The sequence below is a fragment of the Cuculus canorus genome, chromosome 4 (assembly GCF_017976375.1).
Source record: "Cuculus canorus isolate bCucCan1 chromosome 4, bCucCan1.pri, whole genome shotgun sequence".
Taxonomy (NCBI): domain Eukaryota; kingdom Metazoa; phylum Chordata; class Aves; order Cuculiformes; family Cuculidae; genus Cuculus; species Cuculus canorus.
In genome coordinates this window covers 67,996,573-68,018,707 of record NC_071404.1, presented here as the reverse complement: position 1 = coordinate 68,018,707, position 22,135 = coordinate 67,996,573, and positions in this window count along the sequence as shown.

Below are 22,135 nucleotides of genomic sequence, written 5' to 3'. Positions count from 1 at the left end.
AGTGCAACTGGCTTATGCACACACACACAAAATACCTTATGGCTCAGTCAATAACGTATTTTGGGTACACCAGAAAAGCTATAGATCGTTATGTGAGCTTCAGGCTGCACCCAGGTCACAGAAGCTGGTGTGTTCTTCTCATTTCAAATGTATCTATTTATGATGTAATTGCTATTTCTTCTTCTTTTCATTTGGTTTTCAAATATGTCATTTTAGCTACAGTCTCACCATGCTTTTCATTGTTTTTCTGCTAACTTTGTCCATTGGTTTATTGTTGTTGCCCACAATAATACCATCATTCTCTTTTATTGCTCTTTCGTGTCTCTCATATTCCCCTCCATGTCCAAAAATGTAAAAAGTGAATCTCTGATTTCCCATTTTCCTTACTCTCAGCAGAGCTCAGCCAAAGTTACCAAGAAGGTTCTTGCTGAAAAAGAAAGCAGAGGAGGCTCAGCGTGAGCTCTCCTTCTTTTTAAGCATTCAAAAGCATTTTATAAGCCATTGTCTCTTTTTTTTTTTTTTCTTCCACAAACCAGTGCCGTGTGGCAAATTGTGCAGAATAGAAATGCCCATAATGAATGTATTTAGTACTGGGTCACGCTGATGAACATTCTGCCCCCATGAATAATACTGTTTTACATGTTTGCAGTCCTTTCAAATTGCTGATCCTCAAATCCTATAGGCAAACTAGAAAAGCTAACACAAGCAACTGGGACTTTAGAAACCCATAGCCATCTGGCCTAAATCTCTGACAATCCAAGCCAATAATTATATCAATTCAGGCTTTATTGAACCCCTTTGCAAACACCAAAAGAGCAAAGAAAGGAATTAGTGGCCATTCTAAGTTCTGGTGAAGAGAATTCAAAGATAATCTAATTCCATTAGTTCATGGACAGCTTTTTTTTGCAGCTCTGATAAATCTTCCTAAAACATTTTTCCAAACCACCAGTGTAAACCCTTTTCTGACGATAATTGGGGAAACAGGCTCAATTAAATGCTGTTCTTAGTGTCAATAACAACTATTTTGTTGATAAAAGAAGTCACTGCCCCTTTACATGAGGAGTATAGGAGATGAATAATTCATAGTAAAAATAATCTCACTGCTTAAAACCTGAAGTATTATACATATACTCTTCAATGATAACATGTTCTTCCAACTAACTGTTTAGTACATTTAGATATGCAGAATTTGCTTTATGCAATTTTTATCACTTCCTGAATAATAATTCCACTTCATCACATCAGCCTTTTTCAGAGACATACTCTGTATATTAATAGATAGCAGGTTACCTACAGGTAGGAGTTACAGCACCTTTTTTTTTTTTCCTTTTTCCCCTTTTTTAAATTTGTTATTTATTTGCAACTTCACCAGTCAGGATACATGTAATATTATGACTTAATTCCACACTGTCTTGCAACTAGCCATTTACACTAACAATGACAACAAAATGTCAGTGGCACGGATGCAGCAATATTGAAGAGCGTGACACTGCTACAAGTGATACTTCTGTAGGGCACTCATGAGCAATCACAGCACTCCCAAGGCTTACTCCTCCTACATTCAGTTAAAGAGTTTTGTCTGAAAGTCTCTTAAACTCCAGTCCACCTTTGACATGGCAGACTTCCCTTACAAAGAAAAGGGAGAGTCCCACGTGGAGCCAGCAGACACTTCTTAGAGAGCGTGGTATTGTGAATGCTGTTAGGCACGTGAGCAGAGTGTTGCTGGCCTCCTGGAGACTAATCTCGGTTATTCCCATCTAAAATAGATCTATTCACCACAACATTCTTCTCAAAAGTTGTATTCAGAATCGCCAGTGATATACCTGAGGAAGAAAACCAAACTGACTCCAAATAGCACTTCCATTTGCCTACAGTACTACTTCAGAAACCGCAGCTGCACAGAAGATTAATTAATTTTTCACTTAGCTGAAAGTAGGTTTATTTCTCTGGTCGATATACTTTAAAGTCTACCTTGTTTCTCTGAGGAATTTTATTGAGCTCTCAAGCATATATTTTCTTCGAAAAGTTACCGATCCCCTAGATGCACTGTATATATGCAAAACTTAGGTGACAGAGAGTTTTACTTTGAAGAACTATTTTGAGAAACAGCCCCTCAGCAGGGACAGAAGAGAAAGAAAATAAATTTCTCAACAATGATAGAAGCACAGTAAAATTAGTACAGTGCCATTTGGTTCATTCCCCCCCCCCAAAAAAAAAATGAGGTCTTATTCACTCTCAATATGATTTATTGCCTTATGTCGCATCACGCTACAAAATGTCATATGCAGCATGCTCCAGTGCACAAGACATAGCAAGATAAAATTTGATTTGACACCTGTGTAATGAATGTGAAAGACAAGTCTTCTAAGTCAGAAGTGTATTTTAAAAAAAACATTTCCATCGCAATGAATGGCAAAATTGGGGGGCTTCCTCTCTCCCTCTTCTTTCTCTCCCTCCTCTTCTCTTTCTTTCTCCTCCTCTCTCTGACTCTGCCTCACGCTCCATTCCTCTTCAACAAACTTGTTTCACAAAGTAAAACTAATGACAGAACTCTCCCTGGTCTTTGTACTTCACATTTCCATCTGTTGCAGCATGAGTGCAAATTGAGTCAAGAGTATCCTTGTAGGCAAATGAGTGTTGCCATTTTACACTCACTTTTGGACACACAAATAAACTGATCAAAGGTCAATACGATTGCTGTGCAGTGAAGTGAGTGAAAGGAGGCTGATATTTCAATCTGATTTTTTATTTTTTGCACAGACAACTATATTATAGAACTCATCACAAGTGAATACTGTACTTGTCCAATGTACTATCTCATCAGTCAGATTTCTATCCAATACCTTTTTCAGAACTGAGGTGCATCAGAGGCTGGATTACTTCAAGAAATATTAAAGGCATAATAGGCCGCTGGATTATCAAATATGACCACTGAATCACAGTGTTCTTAATTAAGGCCAAATATATCAGGTATATTATATTATATTATATTATATTATATTATATTATATTATATTAATGTAGGGCATATATATATTAAAGGCTCAGAGGAGATCTTATAGCGACCTTCCAGTAGTAGGATCAGGGGGAATGGGTATAAACTGGAGAGGGGCAGATTTAGACTGGACATTAGGAAGAATTTCTCCCCCATGAGGGTGGGGAGGCGCAGGCACAGGTTCCCAGGGAAGCTGTGGATGACCCATCCCTGGAGGTGTTCAAGGCCAGGTTGGATGGGGCTTTTTGGGCAGCCTGATTTAGGGCGATGTCCCTGCCCATGGCAGGGGGGTTGGAACTGGATGATCTTTAAGGTCCCTTCCACTATGCTATGATACTATGATATATTTTAATCTGTGGAATAATAAACAAAGTACCGCTATCAGCCATCAATGACCTAGTTCATTCAAAAAGGGAGAGAACTGATGATCTAAAATGGGGTCAGGGATCCTAGAAGTCAAATCAGAAAAGCAAAAATTCCGTTTGATACTATCAATCCTGACCTTCACAAAATCTATACCTTAACATATAGGCATATAACTATACCTTTAATTCTGCTGAATACACCCTGCCTAACAGTTTCTTTCCCCAGAGAGAGCACTGCCCCTTCTATGCAAGGTCCAGCATGAACAGTCTCAAAGGCCACTGTCTGTCACCTTAAAGACACCTGGGAAACATTTGGTAGAGGTAATAGGTGTAGCAGGAAAAAGTACCTTCCTACCCCAACAAACTGTGAGTAGAAGCCCTGGAACAAAAGTTCAGATACCTAGAAGCAGGAATAAAGAAAGATATTTACATTGGGGCCCAGATATATAATTTACACATTTTTACCTTGCTTAACAAAAATCGTGATCATTCATTAAAATATATCAAACCGCAAAATTCTATACGGCTGCTGATGGTTGAGATTTTTTTTTGATAAGTGAGTTCAAAATTAGATTTTACATTATCATCAATCATCGTGGCAAAGGGCAAGGGATCAGATTTTCTGCTACACGAGTAAATTTTCATGACAGTTTTGCAATGCAGCATTGTGTATATAAATAGTGAGTTAAACTCGGACATGTTCCATGCATGGTAAGTACTGTACCGAGATATTCAGTCTCCTTCTGAACCAATAAAACATTTATCTCTCAAAGTTTTACCAAGTGCAAAAGAGAAAAATGCTTGAGACTTACACTTTACTAAATCTCTATTTAAAAAACAAATGCCTGTAATATATTACTCAATGCTTTTGAATTAAGGATTAGTTAATATGGCATAGCATATAATGGAAATTCCATTGTGTGATCACTCTAAGGCATTTGTCATTTTGTTTAGTTTTTCCTTGTACAACATGATGTAGAATATCTCTAGTTGAAAGCTGTTTACCCGAAATTGCCTTTAAGAGCCATATATGCACTTCAGTAAAACGAGGTTTAGAGTATTATACAGGCTGGAGATAAAAGACATCTGTCAGAGCTGTGCACACTTCTTTTTCACCACACGTAAGTCAACAAGGGTAACACTATGTGCCCCTATTCCGCTTTCTCACAAAGCCACCTAAAACCAACTGTGGGTCTTGCTGTTTACAACAGAAAAAACTGCCCATTTCCTAATGCATATTTTTTTCCTTCTGTCAGTCTCTATTGCAAATATAAATAATAATGAGAGCCAGATGCTTCAGAGGACAGTGGTTACAACTTTTGGTTCATGCTAAGTGGAACTTGAGGAACAAAAATATATCACCTCTTCTCCCCTAACGATGCAGCCAGCATGGTCACCAGGGCAGTCGGAGACCCCAGACTTCTTTTTTGTGGACAGGGAAAGCACTAACAACATCTGTGCTATTTGCCTGAGGCATGCTTAGCAGTTTTCAACCTTACATGCTGGTGTACTTGCTTTGGATTTCCCTCATCTGGTTTTATTCCAGATGTTAAATTAATATACTGCATGCGCTGGAATTTGAAATACTTTATGTGAATAAATTTGAAAGGCTTTCTGTGTTACACTGCTGTTATTCTGCTTTGAGAAATATCTTGTTCTTGTACCCTGCAATGCACTCACTGGCATGTGATGATAGTTTCAAGGCCGCTCTTACTTCAAATAGAGCAGAAGGAGCAGCTGCTCCTTTTCTTCGCAGGTGATACTTCTTTTCTTCGCAGGAGTGGGGATTTTGTAAAGGAAGGGTTTGAAGTTTGGTGTAGATGTGAATTCAGTCAGGGCTGCAATACATACTTTGTCAAATTACCAGCTCAATTCAAGCTTTTCATGGAACTATAACTTTCTCCCTTGCCCTTGGGAGTTTAAAAAAGGAGCAGAACTGCTGTTTCAAGTGTCTTCCGACCAGACAAAGCCTGTGCTCAATCTTCCACTGACAGCCTAAGCTAAATGATCCAGATCCACTCATGTGTACCTACTGCCAGCAGCTGTTTGTTACCAACATGCTTTAAAGAGGTTGGACACTGGTGAAGGGAAAGAGTCCATCGCCTTCAGCAGAGCCAGAGCTCAGCTGCTTGCAGCCAATGTGGAGCCAGAGGCAACCCCAGAGCTTTTAAGACATTTTTGTCTTCTTCTGACCCTGAGGCTGATAGGAACCAACCCAGTCCACGAAGGATTTTGAACAGCTTCAGGGCCAGTTTAAATAGTCTTGTAGAGCGTGAGTCTCACTGGAGCGCAAAGCTGAACACAAACTCTTGCGGCAAGACAAAACACCTGATCAGATTTCTCCAGAAAGAGATCCTCCTGGGCAAAGGTTTCTTGGAAGGATTTGAACCTCTCTCTACTGCAGCATTTAGCAAGATTGCTATACAAAGGAGTGTCACTAAAGGACCCTTAATGGCCTTCCTCTCTTCAAAATCTCAGGCACAATTCACCGCCCACCCTGCTCTGTGAATAAGGACCAAATATGTTGTTTATTTTATTCTACAGCAAATATTTATACAGCACTCCACATGGGTATCTGCATTTTTTAGCCTTGAATTTTCTGGGAAAAAAAGAGAAAAAAATGCTCCCTGCTTCAATGTCATGGGAAAACATGTGGAAATGTAAACCTGCTGTAGGAAACAGGCACAGTGGGAACTGTAATGGGAAAAAGGCAGGCATGGTTTATCAGCAGAATATGTAACATATACAGAACATCCGGCTTCCCAAGTAAGTTGTTAACAGCGCTCAATGCAAACATTTCCCTTTAAAGAATCAGATGTTCCTTCTTTTTTTTCTTTTTTTCCCCCAATAGCTGCAGTATGGTAAAACTGGTGCCATAAAGTCATTGCAAGAGACAGCAAACAACTTTGTTATCATAATAGGATTTTTTTTTCCCTCCTTCTTTTTTAAACAATGGCTCTAGCAGGTGGCATGTGGCTGAGACCGGGTCTATCACCATCTCCAGGGTGCCAAGACGTCCCTCAAATTTTCTGTGGGAGGAATTTGTTGGTGGGATTTGGATTGTAAAGGCACGTGAGCATCTGCTGCCTGCTCGGTCTCATTACCATTGACACAATTAGCTCCTGCAGCTCTCAGCTGGGCAGACAGAGTGGGGACTCTATTTTCTTGCCTCTCTGACAGTGCTCATTACCATTCATCTGAACGTATGGGTTCCTCTGCTTCCGAGCCCAGGCCAAGGCGATGTGAAAACAGATCACATAGAGAAACACTGAGGGAAGGAAGAGCAAATTGACATAATAGCTACTAACTGCCTAAAATCAACTGCTTTGCATACAGCACCACAGATAAACATTCAGTATTCATAGTTAGGGCTCTTTTCCCTTCTGTGTAAGTTACTGCTCTTGAAAAACACATTCCCTGGTTCTGTGCTTTTTTTTTTTTTTTTCCTTGCATTGTGTATAGAAAAAGTCCATTTTCTACTTTTGAGCTAATTTGGAAACTAGACTAAAAAGTGAGATTTTTGCTTCTTATGGTATCAAGGAAAGTAGGAGTTTATTGACATCGTCCTCTGGCAGCCACAGCCTAAACAAAACGTTAACACATATCTGCAGATAAAGAATTCACATTCCTCTAAGTATCCTCACCCCATGTAAAACTGTAATTATTTTACTTTTCCTTGTAATAGTTGCTGCTTAATTCCTCCTTGCTGGCCTTATGTCCTTTTATTGCTACAAAGAACGTTTAGCCCATAAATGGAGAGAAGCCACACACTTTCAAAACAATCACTCAGATGCAGAGAGGAGGGGAAGGAGAAAGGATAGAATTTAAACTGATCTGTCTCCGAAATATATGCCGAGGGTCTCTGGTTTTGAACAAAGAAAACAGAAGGATTTCAAGGCCTGAATCTGTGATAGTGTTGTAGTTTTCAAATGTTGCATAAGTAATGATTTGTGACCTTACTGAAGAATATTACATTAAAGAAGAAAAATATATTTGCCAGAACCCGACTTTCCTGAGACCCAGGCTTTACTGGGTCCTGTAACACAGGACAATGGAAAGTATCACGTGGAGCTGGGGACGAGTCAAGGACATGACATTTGCTTTCAGATGTTTTTAAAACTCAAGGAAGTGTTATTGTTTCCGTAAATCATTACTATAGGTTTATTTTCCTCAACCCCCTTGCTGTCTTGTTAGACAAGCATAAGCTGCGTATGATCATCACTCAGGGATAAAATGAAAGAAATTGTGGCATTTCAGTAAGCTTCCCAGAATGATGACTCTTTTAAACCCAGATTCCAGGTGGCACAGTAGTTGTGCAAGCCTGGAGCACTGTGGAGAGGAGAGGGACAAGGGCCATCTCCTTCACTGATGTCCCAAGCCCACGCTTGTTTGCAGAACTGCCCCAGTTCCCCTGGCTTTGTCATGGAAATGTGAACCCTGAAAGAAGAGCCTATTATGTCAAATTACGAATTATATTATAGGGTTTTAAGTAATTGTTTGCTGACTGTTGTCATGCACGTGTGGTTTGTTGGACGTTGATGTAATCATTTTGGCGAATTTCCACCAGCAAGAATCAGCTGGGGTGAACTCTTAAATCAGCTGCTGCGGTGGTTCACATCGTGCAATTAATGGGTGAAAGACTGGCGCAGACACCCTTCAAAGTTAATTTACACAGACATATTTTAGAAGTAGTGCATTATGTCTTAACTGTGTGAAATGTCTTGTGGACATATTAGCATTCATAAAATTCATTAGAAACCCATTAGTTCAAATGAAAGAGTTCTGTTGCTTTCATGCTATAAAATGTTACACTTTTGCGGCCAGCCAAAAGATATAAAGTCTAGAGGAAAATAACAAAAATAAGTGCTGTGTTTTTCTGGAGCCGTTTGAATAGTTTTCATCCATAAGAAAGAATTTTGTTTCAAACAGACATCAATTAAAATAAATATGCAGACCATTTGAAAATAATCTTGACTTACTGGAAAGCATTCTCTCATCAGGCTACATAAATATGGGTACACCCACATTTCTTCCCTCATTCCACGGTCCAAAACATCTATGTCAGATCGTGGAACACTTCAGTATAATGTAATGAGGCAGCTGGCATTTATTTTTCATAAATTCACTAAACCAGTAAATAGTACAGTGACTAGAACTTAGAGAGTAAACTGACACTCCTTATTTCCAAATATAGCTGAAAAAAGAAATATAGTTCAATAAAAGTGCTTTGTAATGAATCTCTATAAGCTGCTTTTGCAGTTTTTGTGGGTTTTATATTGTTGTTTGTGGATGCCTTTTCTTAGGGCATCCATGCTCTTAAGATATTGGTGCTTTGGTTTGCCCTTCCACAGACATCTTTCACAAAATGAAACTATTTAGTGGATGCAGAATAAGTCAGGCACACACAGTATGACATATGGATAATTTCCATTAAAGTTCGATATGTAGATAAAAGGAAAAATTGATAAAAATAAATGGCAGAGTCTAAGTGGATTTGGTATATTGCTGTTAGGATTAAGTGTTACACAAGTTAAGCTCCATGACAATGTTTTGTGTTACGACTAGGGACCGTTCTCCTAGCCATCCTAAACTGTTTAAACACTATTTTTTTTTAATACAGTTTCTATAATACAGTTCAAATCTTTTTTTTAAATTTTTTTTGAGTACCTTGGTAAAGAAATGGTTCAATATCTAACAATAACAATCCCTCACAGTTTGCCACTTGAATTCTAAAAGCTATAAACCCAAGTGATAAATGTACAAAGCAAATATTAAGAAAACCTTGGTGTTTTGACAAGTTTGATGTTTTTCATTGTTAGCTCTGTTTTATGATCACTTTAGATGACAAAAACTACCAGTTTTAAACCAGTTAAGTAACATGCAGCCTGTCATGTGTGCTACGAAAGCTAATTGCACACATTTCCACAGGTCTGCTGTGGTTTGAAACTGAGTCAGAGTGCTTGCTTTTTCAACTGTGAAAACCTTTTTCTTAAATGGCTGTTATTTTCATTAGGGATCACATAAGCCATTTAGGGATGTCAAAGAGCCTTTCTCCTAAGCTAACTTTAACACCAGCTTTTGTTTACAGCTAACAAAGATAAACTCCAGCCTCTTTGTTGATCTAAGCATAAGAAGGACGAATCCTGTTGACTCAGATATCTATATACACAGATGAGTTAATGGTTTAATTTCAGCCAATGTTCATGTCACTGAATCCACAGCAATTTCATAGGAAACTCCTAGATTATGTGGATGTCTCATATCTGCAGGCAATAATATTTTAAGAGTTTAGTTTTGGAAGTTATAGGTTATATATCTTCTTAACTAAGTTCTGTTCTTATTCTCTTTCTGCTACCCACCCAGGTCAAACAGCATTAAACCATGGAAAGCAATTGATCTATTAGTAATTCAAAATGGTTATGATCCGTAACTAGTACTTCAAGTAGACATTATTCTCATAACTGCTCCTCAAGCTTCATTTCAGTTCGTTAGCATCTGACAGCTCAGGATGGTTTGATTTGCTTGTGCCATTAGCTCACTGGACCCTTTGGTTTTGGTGGATGTAAAGGGCTTTCTCTTCCTCATCCTTCAGTTAACTGGAGTAAGATGAAAACCTGGAGGCTGCAGAAGGGAGTACAACGTTCCTGGTTTATTTGCATTGTATATGTTAACCAACCTGAATGCCTCTGTAAAGTCGATCAACCAAAATATCTGCTACTGGGCCAAATTCTACTGTCACTTGTGTCTGGGCAGCACAAGTCCCTCCTTTGAACAGGATTAAAAGAAGGACATAAACTGTCTTTCACTGTGATGATGACTGCTGATGTGGGCCACATTCGCGTCTCATTTGCCACATGTGAGCGTACCTGAAGAGATCTCAATTTTTTATGAATTCATTAATTTCCTTGGAACACAAAAGAGACGTTTGCACTCTGACAGCAATAACCCACATGAAAGAACATGTCTTTTTGCAGAAATAAAAGAGGAAAAAAAACCCTGAGCCTATATAAGCCACATCTCTGTGGAAATGAAGCCAAAATGATGGACCTCTGTTCTCAACTAAGGTATACCCATAGTCTTATGATTCAAATATTTATGAAATGAGGACACTTCAGAGTTATTCCCCTTCGCATATTACTAACCCTGATCTCTGCCGCTAGGTTTAACTGATGGTGCCCCAAAATCACAGGATAAATTCTTACCTTTTTTTAGTAGGTCTTCCACAATAGAAGAATTGTGAAATGAGTCTCATGAAGCTGAGCACTCTGAGGATTTTCAGGTTTGTCACTGTATGTATACCCAAATAGTGAGAGAAAGAGAGAAGGGAAGGAGAGAAAACACTTCTCTGACATCATCAGTGTTTTGTAGGGCACCCAACCTACTGTAAAATCTATCTGCAAAATAAAATCCACTGATAAAATTATTATATTAAAGGTGTTTTCTTCCTAACATTGTAAAACAATTTAAGTATCATGTATATTAAATGCACTGCTTATCTAAAGTAAGAATCAGAACTACCCCAAGAGGAAAAACCATATACTAAAAGTCAGTCTTGAACCAAAGAGCTACATAAATTTGCATATGAATCTTATAAAGTCAGCCTGACTTTGCTAGCAGACAAGTGATATTATGTTGTCTTTGTCCCACCCTTCCTAACAAAAATTCCCCCAATAAGTTACTTCTTGTTGAAAACTGAAAATAATACTACTTTATAGCAGTTTTCAGTTCTCAGGCTCCCAGTTAGTGCCTCTACCTTACTACACTGCATATACTATTTCTAAAGCTGACTCTGTGTTATTATACAAAATTGCTCTCACACTATTTTTACGACTTCTTACGGTGGTAAGGGACTGACAAACAAATCCAAGCCTGCAAGCATGCAGCCTTAAAGTTATCTCTCCATCCAAAGTGTTTTCCTTGACAGGGCCTTGCTTCTGAATGCTGAATGCTACATAAGGCAAGTACAGTGCACATATTGTGCATCGATCTGAAATAGCTCCCAAAATTGATGGTTGAGTTGGTTCTGTCAGCAGTTTCTTCTGTTTTATTAAGTTAACACTGAAGGGTCTGATACACTCAGCTGTCACCTAACAAATAAATAAAATTATGGTTAAAATATCTGTTTCTGTAACTAATCAAATTGAGAAAGAAATAAGATTATATTTATTTAGCCTATAGTTTGTGCTGGTTAAGTAGTCCTTAAGAAGGAATGCTTTTTTTTCCCAATTAATGAAACTTTTCTTCCTATCCTGCCTGAATTTACCCATATCCCTTTAAGTATAAAAAAAATCAGCAATTAAAGCCACTAACCATTCCCTTAGCCAATCTCTTTTGCTAAATTACATCAGTGAATCACAGCCTGTTATGTGGCTTATAGAGTTGTTATGGCAGACAAATGCTACAAGCAACTACTATGGCAGTAACAGAGAATATCTACATAGCTAGATATGGACAGGTTCCTTCACATGGAAAACCCACATGAAAAACCTGTGTATCAGTCTTGTCTTTGAGATTTGAGGAATTTTGTCCCTTTCACATGTTTTAATCTATTTTTTTTGCTTTATCAGATGACTTGCTTTTGCTGCTTCTCTGCTGCTTATTGTGATTTGCTTTCTGAGAGAGCTTAGGAGTACTTTATATGTGTGTGTATACAAGCATCTATACACACACACCTTTCCAAAATTAAATAGATTCTTGATTGTTCTGTGGAAAGAACATTTCCATTCAAAATGGATGTCACACTTGGGGTTTTCTTCCTTGTAATTTTGTTAGTAAAAAAGGGAGTAGATCCTCTGCTAAAATGGGTAATTTCTGCAGAGGGCTTTATCAAGTCTAAAACTTTAATCTTAGTATCACATTTCATGTGAAGCAAAGAGAGAACAGAGAACTGCAGTGCTGTTTTGTCTTCTGTATTTATAGCTACACGGAGAATTTGTTGTGTTCTGAATTCAGTGTACCCTTTTCAGGGCCAGTGGACAGGCAAATACAGCCCTCAGAGTACAAACAACAAAAAGAAAGACTTGACAAAGGTACTGAGGAAGGATGTCATTTTTCATGCTCCTGCACAGAGGAGACAGGTTGGTTCTGCTGGTAAGGAGGACCATACGCTGTGAGCCAGCACACGTGGGGCTCATTAACTGCCATCCAGGTTACAAAAGTGTGAAGCAAGAAAGAGTAAGATTTGAGCAGTGAAACATCTGGGAAGAGCTCACGAGTCAAGAAAATATTTTCATTGAAAGCTTTTTGTTTTGTCAATTAGTATTGCAAGGAAAGGAACGGAAACAAAACTCAGGAATTAAGTTTACCCAGTCTAAAGGTGTTTTGTTAACAGCATGGAATGATTCTTCACAAGACTGAAGAATCCTCACTACTTGGAGGCAAAATCTATTAGAGCATACGAATAATGTCATATTTGTTGTACAGGGATCTACCCGTAACATAAGAATTATTGGTAGAACATATCAAGGTTCATCTTCCATTTGCATGGGGGAACATGTCAATAGGTGTTTATGTCTACATGTATATACATAGAAATAAAATTTGTCTTTCAAAAGGGAGACCTATTTGAGGTCCTCAATCTCAGTAAAGTCATGAAGTTAAAAAATTCATAGAAATACAGCTACCTAAATGTTTTATTATGGAGTCTAGTTTTGATCAGAAAATGTTGTCAGAACCAATACACTGGCAAAAAAGAATCAGACTTGATAAGTCAGTAGGTTTTTTAAGTGTATGTCATTAAACTGCTCCTGAATGACTGCATTTCTGAGCAGCAGAAAAACAGGGAACAAGCTTTAACTGGAGCAAGTTCAGATCCAAATGGAAACAAATGCCACAGTGTGGAAATAGCCTCAATGCCAAAATGCCTTACAAGCTGGCTGCAGCCAAACAAGTAAAAATGATCAGCAGCAGTAGCCAGTTCCCAACTCTTCAGTCCACATAACGGTTAAACTTGGCAAAGGGAAGTCATTTATTTATAAAGTTTATACTGCATAGGGAAAAAAAAACCTCACAGAAGCCCAATGCCATCTTGGCCAGCCTGATGTTTACCTGTGGAGTTATCCACCTCTGAAAACTCCTGTTACTGAAACAGCTGCTCAGACTTTGTTGCTCAATTATAATAATTGATTACTTTCAAAATTAAAACAGGATTTTTTTTCTTTACTTTGTAAAAGATTTACTTTGGAAAAATCAATTATTTATACAACAGATCAATTCTAAAAGAAACCATTTTCATTATTACAATTCAAAACTAAACTCCCACAACACAGCTGAATCTTGTTCATGCTACCCAGGTTCCCACAGCCTCACAACGGCACTTCTACAGCCTTTTAGAAAGTCTACATTTTGCGAGTTATATTTTTGTAAAACCTAATAGGGCATGACTCAGTTTCAGTATTGACATAGATGTATTCAACCTCAAGAAATAAGTTGCCTGAAAGAAAAACACCCTGCACATCTCCTTGACAAAAACATGAATTCAGTAAGATTTAATTTCCATTACTTGTACAGTCCAACCAAGAACTCACTTGGGTTCTGGCAGTGAAGAGGGATTCAGACATCTTTCAATATTGCACTTGTTCAAGTACCTCATTTACATGAAGTTCATGTACATATATTTTTACTATACTTTTCAAACTCAACTTTTCAGCGACACTTTATTGATTTGTAAGAGAGGCATCTGACCTGAAAATGCACTTTGTTCCTATGTGGATGAGATAAATGGCAGATTGAGAAGCAGTGATTTCCTTAGAGAAAAACATAGAATGAGTGGAGAACTTCTAGATTTGAAGACCTTTTTTTTTCTTCCTAGGAGAAAAAGAAAACAACAAAGAAATTATGAGAAAATAAATATAATAGATACAAACAAAAGGTAGAACTTGAAATACATTGCTGGAATTGATTGCATTTGAAGTTTTTACATCAAGTTGGAGCTCCTCCAATAAACCAGCATGTAAGTACTGATTAACTCTTAACTCTTTGTGTTAACTAGTGATAAGAACCAGCTCTCAGTGCAACCTTGTTATGTGAATACTATTGTGGAACACCAAAACAAATGTCAGGAATAATAATAATAATAATTATAATCTATTATTATATCAGTTATTTCATTATGTAAGAAATGTTATATTGACTGATTTGACAATTTTGATTTTACTCAGGAAAATGCCTGACAGTTTCCTGACTGAACTTAAGTCGTTTTTTCTGAACACTACTCATCTAAAACACACTTATTTTTTGGTTCTGCAGTTTCACAGCTTTGCTAACAAAAAGGTAATCCATTATGATTACCGCTTTCATAGATGTGTATATATAAATGCATGTATATACACACACATACACAAACAGCACTATATTTAAATTAGTAAAACTAAAATTTGCATTTGAAAATTACAATGAAGCCAATGAGGTTATATTTGTTTTATAAGCTATTTTTCATCGTTTTTTTTAGGAACTCAGATTTTGTCATTAGCAAAGAGAAGTAGCTGCCATCTTTCTTTTCAACTGTTTTTGCCCAAATTTTGCTCAGAAATCTTACCATTTTCTTCTAGCAGTCTCCAGCAATGACATGCAATTTGCAAATTGTTATGAAAGGATATAACCTCAATGGCAGATCAGATCCAAGGACTATTTTATTATATATCATATATGCCCGTATTTGTATGTGGAAAGGTTAAGTTCATTCATCCAGTCAGGTGGACATTCATGACAAAATTTATCCTGAATGTAACAATTTTGTCTATGTCAGAAAATTCTGCATATGATGTCTATGTGTGTATATATGTATGTATGCCACAGCAAATCTGCTTTTTGCACGCTGAGCTGCATTCTGTAAGGGCCTTCTGGAGGGAGCAACCATTTTGCAGTCAGCTTGGATTCACTTTGTTGCAGACAGATAGATGCATATTCTGACATTTTATGTGAATTTTCTTTCCTTGTGGTTTCCTCTGTGTTTTGCAAAAGTACAAGAAATTTTTGGTAGACAAGAAACTCAACATGAGCTGGCAATGTGCGATTGCAGTCTGGAAAGCCAACCGTATCCTGGGCTGCATTAGAAGAGGTGTAACCAGCAGCATGAGGGAGGTGATTCTGCCCTCTGCTCTGCTTTCATGAGAGATCATTTGGAATACTGTGTTCGGTTCTGGAATCCTCAGCACAGGAAGGACGTGGACTTGTTAAAGCAAGTCCAGAGGAGGTATACAAAGATAATCTGAGGGCTGGAGCACCTCCCATATGAGGACAGGCTGAAAGAGTTGGCGTTGTTCAGCTTGGAGAACACAAGGCTCCAGGGAGACCTTATAGCAGCCTTTCTGTGCTTAAAGGGAGCACATCACAAAGCTAGGGAGGGACTCTTTATCAGGGATTGTAGTGATAGTATGAGGGGTAATGGTTTTAAGCTGAAAAAGAGTAGATTTAGGTAAGGTATTAGGAAGAAATATTCTACTGTGAGGGTGGTGAGGCACTAGAAGAGGTTGCACAGAGAAGTTGTGGATGCCCCAACCACAGAGGTGTTCAAGACAAGGTTGGATGAGGCCACAAGCAACCCTGAACAAGTGGAACGTGTCGCTGCCCATCTCTGGTGGGTTGGAACTTGTTGACCTTTAAAGTCCCTTCCAACCCTTCCTATCATTCTATGATTCTATGAAATTCTAGCTAGAAAGGTATACACCCCTAATGGGATTTGAAAGTTTATAAAAGTATGAAAGAAATCTCCATTTTGCTTCTGGACACTGCAGAAGAGCTGGGAAAAATGTTTCAGTGGTAAGAATGTATTTAATATCCAAAGAGGATGTGCTTATTCTATATAGTTCCATCTGGGTAGGAAAGGAACATTTGCAAATCAAATTGAATACACAGCTTAATATGATTCAATAGCATCAATAAAGCATCATTAAATAAAATAATTAAAATTGCATATAAAGTTTAGTTTGCAAGTGACCTTGCCTGGAAAACCGGTGTTAGATTTATAAATACGCGTGGAAATTTTGTTAAGGAAACAATTTTGAAACAGCAGTTTAGGACGCTTAAGTACCACTGAGAAATCATCTAGTCTTTCCTGGAAATTTTAGAAGTAGAAGTAAGTTTGAGTGTGAGTTCAACGCCTTTAAAGGCTGTCAGAGCTGCTTTAGGATGAAATTTGGATAAGATCTTGCCAAGCTGCTAAGCAGTGAAAGCTGTTTGTGCCACTGAGCTAATGGGCTCCGTTCAATTCAGGAGCCAGGATTTAAGCTAATGAGTTGCTGTGCCCTTTTTAACCACGGAGAAAGACCTTTACCCCTTTCCCTTCACTCTCAGGTTCAGAGAGAAGTTCTCCAGTCACAATCAGAAGAGGAAAAGGGACAAATGGAAAAGAGAAGGAAGAAAAAGAGAGAGTAGGCAGGAGAACCTTTCCAGTTGCACACAGCTTTCCGACGGCCTGGTTGATGTATCTCAGTGGAGTGTGCATTGTAGGAAAAAAACATGTCACTGCTCTAAAACTGTCTTTTCTAATTCAGTGCATCCATGTATTGTCATAAATCAGTTTCCCCGTCACTGAAAGATACAGAGAAAAGAGAACAACTTTGACTGTTAGCTATCAACTCAGATAATGAAAACTTACTTTCAGCATTAAGCCGCCAGCATATGAAAAAAAAAAAAAAAAGACTAAAAATAAAAATTAATGCTTGCATGTTTTCCCTAGGAAAGGGTTCCTTGTACTCATGTGCCTGCACATTCATAGGAATCAGGAGTTTATATTCATACCAATTCTGGGGTTTTAAAGGGAGATTTAAAAGCACCTGGAACTCCACATTACAAATTACAGCCACTCATGTTTCTATATTCTTAAATACTTATTATGTTGCTGACTGGCAAAGCTGTTGGACAGTCAGGGATTCAAGCTGCTATGCTTGAGGTTAATTTAGTACAATATTATTAGAGGTTGACATAGAAGCATATTCATAATGCTACGTGCACTACCTTTGAGAATCATATTTTACAATCAAGTTCTTCAAAATATAAGTATATACATACACACATTTCTGTAGGTACACTAGTAATTTTACTATAAACCTACATTATGATGAACTAAAGATTCTCATTCAGAATATGAATAAGAAATATAAAAATAATAACATTTGAATCATATTATTGAATGCTGTACTTATTCCAAGGTCAAATATATATACGAAGGACACTTTCAATCAATAGCGTGGGTGTTTATTGACTCTGAGAAATGCTTGTTTCTTACACGTACCTCACTGCTGTAGGTAGTCTGCTGTAATTTCTTGATCTTTCTGGATAAAGAGTTAGGAATGTGAGAATATATATGATCCACCAGCTTCACCTCGTTACAGTAAACAAAATGTTACTATCCGTGAGCACTGCATGAAAACAATAGATCTTATTTTGCACACGACTAAGTCTTAGGGCAGACAGCTTATTTATATAACTTTGGTTTACCAGTTTCCCTCATGAAGAATGAAACCTTTCTCTAAATGATAATTTTTTGACCTCTAGCAGGCTAGTGATTTACAAAGCCACAAAAGCAATACACTGTATTTAAAAAGTTCTAGGACATCATTTAAAGCTTTTATGGTGAAACCTTTCTTCTAATAATACACTTTCTGCTCTGAGGTTGGACAGTTTTCTCAATAAAGAAATACCTTTTATAAGTTTTAAAATGAAGAATTTACTCATGTTATAAATATATTTTACTCCAACCTGTGAAAAACAGCACAGAAAATATAGCTACGGTTCTCTAGTACCCGGTAGTAAAAACAATGAGCAGTGAAGGCAGAGCGGATGGGGGGGAGAGAGAGTCTGCATGAGAAACCCCTAGATGTCTGATGGAAGATAAAATGACATCTTTGATGTAAAAGCACTCTAACAATGTAAACTAGAAGGATGATGTACATAACCATTCTAGTGTAATGGACATGATTTTCACTTGGACAGATAAGATGTTATTTAGATTCTGTCATGAGATATAAGTCTTCATTTTCTTTATACATTCAAGTAAATAGATTTTCCACTCAGCAAAGCAGCACAGTTAAGTAAGTCAAAGGCATAGCATCAGATTCTCTAAGTTTAAACATCCTCTCTCTTTTTTGTGCTGTGTTATGCTTACTCTACATAGACACCTGGTTGTAGTGCATTTATTTCTAGGTATCTCAAATGCCTAACTAACTCCTTTTTCTCATGATTATTTTTGGATAAACCTAGCCCATGCTCCTGTTCATTTGCCTTTTTTGTTGGAATGGGGAGGAGGAAGCAGGACTTTATACAGACCAACCCCTTTGTGCTAGCAGCCAGTACAAGCACGTTTTGTGTGTGTGTAAGGGAAGTTGGGTAAGATTAGAACAGTGTAAAGTCAAGAGCGGGTAATTTATTGCATGCAAATGTGAAGCTACCTTTTCTATATGGTTAAGAGCCTCCTCCAAAGACCCTTAAATTCAGAGGAGGTCTTGTCTGGCTTGAGTGTTATTCAGATCAGTGTAACAGAGCAGTTGCCATTACATAATAACCATCTAGAAAGAATTTCTATCACTTCTCTTTTTCCTTTCCAAGAGAAGATGTTACTCAGATTCTGTCAGGAAATACAAGGTTTCACTGTTTTATAAAAGCAACTAGATTTTCTACTCATTACATCACTTCATGAATAACAATCCTGGACATTTCCAGGACATGTTTTCTCCTCCAGCTGTCAAAATATTTAATGTTTTGAATGTGCACAATTAGGCATTGCAGTTGAAAGTACTACATTTCGTTTCTGCAGCTGTGGGAAGAAACAATACCTTGGTTCTGCTGGGTCATCTAATAGCAGATTTCTGCAAGCATCTGGGATAAACTGGCTATGTCCAGGGCACTCAATGTCCGAAGTGCTGTGATTTTCAAAATTGCATTAGTTTACCTTCCTCTGTTGAACATGTGGCTTGAATTATCACTTTCAAGCTCCAGCTGCGTCTTTTGAAAATGGGGTATGAACAGATGAAGAGAGGGAGAAATTGTTTGCCAGCTGGAAAGCAATGGTAGGTGCAGTCCTGGGGACTAGCAGTGACTGAGCTCAAAACAAGAAAAGGTGTGGGAAGCTTCACCAAGAAGCATCTCTGAAATGTGCACTGTAGAAGAAAACAGTTCTGGGGTGAGGGGAACAGAAGCAGCATGCAGTGCTGCCTGAATCGTAGCTGTTTGAGTGCTTCAGGTGACCAGCTGAAAGAGGACCCAGGAGCAATGTTTGAGACCAGTGGACAGACAGGAGTGGAGACTGAGAAAAATGCTACAGGAAGGATCAATTAGTAGCCAGCAGTACAGGAAAGTTAGAGAGAGAAATCCCTGGAGGCAGCAGAACAGAGCCAGCCACCTGGCAAGACAAGAGAAGAAAGAACCTGATGAGAAGCTGCAGCTCCTTCCTTTGCTTTCCTGATGATTTGAGCTTGAAGCAGCAGCACGCTTCTTGTGCAGATGCTTAAACAACATAAAAGCATACTGAAGTCAGCAGACTGCAAACTAGCCTAACAACAAGGTATAATTTCAGTGTTCCTGCTAAAGCTGCCCAGGATGTTTTCAACTAATCATAGCTTCAGCAAAATACGCTGTTTCACCTAAATTAAGACATTTACTGGAACCTGTTTACCTCAACAAAACTTTAAAATGAAAACTTGTTTGAAGACCAAGGTCATCCAGTAAATTTGGCCACAGAAAGAATACCTGCCCCATTTCTCGAAACACTTCAAGATTTTGTTGTTGTTTCACTTGCTTACCTAATGATAGTAGGTCATGATTCTCAAAAACTTTGACAAATAGGAATTTGTAAATAAAACCGAAACAAATCCAGTTCCCGGGTTATAAAGACTAACTTTCCAAATCCTGTCTTGTTCTATTCTATTCTCTCCATCGCAGTGCCAGGAAAGGAGCATCTGCATAAACCAGCACTGTGCAGACATCAGGCAAGATGTGGGTATATGAGTCATGGAAAGGAGTAAGGAAAACAAGGTCACTGTACAAGACCCGATAAACTACATAAACTTGAAGACAACTTTGAAAATAAAACAGATTACGCTCGTGCAAGAGCTTCTATAATTCATTTTCGTAATGATTTTTCAGTACATAGTACTAATTTGGCAATCTCTAACCTCATTTTACTAAACACACACTCGCATTCAGTAGTACTTTTTCCTGACAAAGCTAAAAAAAACAATTAACCTCTTTGAGAGGGAAAAGAGAACAAAACTGTGGCCCTTATTCCTTCATCTGGATTCTGGGGCTTATTTCAGATTTATTTTAACATATAATTTTCTCCTTTATATGTTGAGAATTTCATTGCTATGCTTGCTATATTTTATTTTATTACTTTGGTCTTTGGTTTCCTGATAATATCCAGCCAGAGAGTGTATTCTTGATTCAATCTGTATAACAAAGTGTGCGTTTTACTTCAATACTGTCTTCAAATACTGTACTTATTATCCAGAACAGTGGCATGGATCACAGGAAGATGAATTTAGGAGGAATTTTTTTAAGTAAAACCTGATATTAAGTTGTATATAATCAATAACTTTTTTTTTAATGTTTCTTAGAAGAAATGAGAATTAATTAGATACCTTGGCAGAGATAAACAAAGTAGTTTTACTGTGCAGTTATTTCTCACTAAACCAAAGAGAAATGATAGAAATTTCAGAAATGCCTTAGCAAACTCTGAAATTCCAGAAAAAGGCAGGAATTTTGAAAGATGCTTAAGTGTTCCGTAATCAGAATGATCACCGCAGGAAACTAGAAGCACACTGGGGTCAACAAGTTAAGCACTCAGACACAATTAAAAAATATCAGCCCAGCTAAATATTTAGACATACCTTTAAAAAACCTACATCTGACAGCTTTATCGGTTATAAAAACATGAATTAGACTTCTAAATCATGCACATGCTTTTGGTGAGTTTATATAGTATAATAGAATCAAATTAATTTCTAAGTAATTTGATGAGTGGAGGACAGAAAGCAGGTGATGTTGGTCTACTGTGATGTACTGTGAACCACAGTCCTTCCAGTGGACTGCTGAGTGGGGCAAATTCTTTAAATATGAGGACAAAGCCAGGATGGCTAATACAAATGAGGAGCTGGGAAACAGAAATTACCGTGTCCAAATACTCAGAACTGCATGTGCTCAAATAGGAGTAACTGGAAAATCCTAAGATTCTTAAAGAAATGGTGCAAGACAACCTAGCGTTACTGCAAAATCGACAAATGAATGAGTCCAGGACAAAGAAATAATGCATGAGTGAGAAACATAAAATTTATATAAGATGACGGGAGACATATCCAACTGTAGATGATATTGTGAAGTAGAGAAAGTGAGATTTTGATTATTTGGATGACAGACATAATCCTGGAATTTACCTTTTTTGACAAAGTGAACTCAAAAAAGAGAAGAAAATTCAGTTCTCTTTAGCATCTCTTTCTGAAGATAACTTGTATTATTAATAAGAGACTAGTTTATATTCCTCTGAAGAGGAAGAAAAACTACTGTAGCCCAAGCAGATACATTATTAGCACTGACACTTTCCCATATTACTGCAACTTTTGAGGCTTTTATTTCAGGATGATGTAAAAGTTGGATTAAAGGATGGTTCTGGAGACAGGAAAAAGGGAGAAGCAGCATAAGGGAGAAGTTATAAGGAACTTCTCTTTTGCATGGCATATTTCCTTCATATTTCCTTATATATAAAGGTTTGGATTTTTTTTTCATTTCTGCTGGTCTGCTATTTTCTTCCTGGAAAATCTGTACATAAAGAATGAGCAAAGGA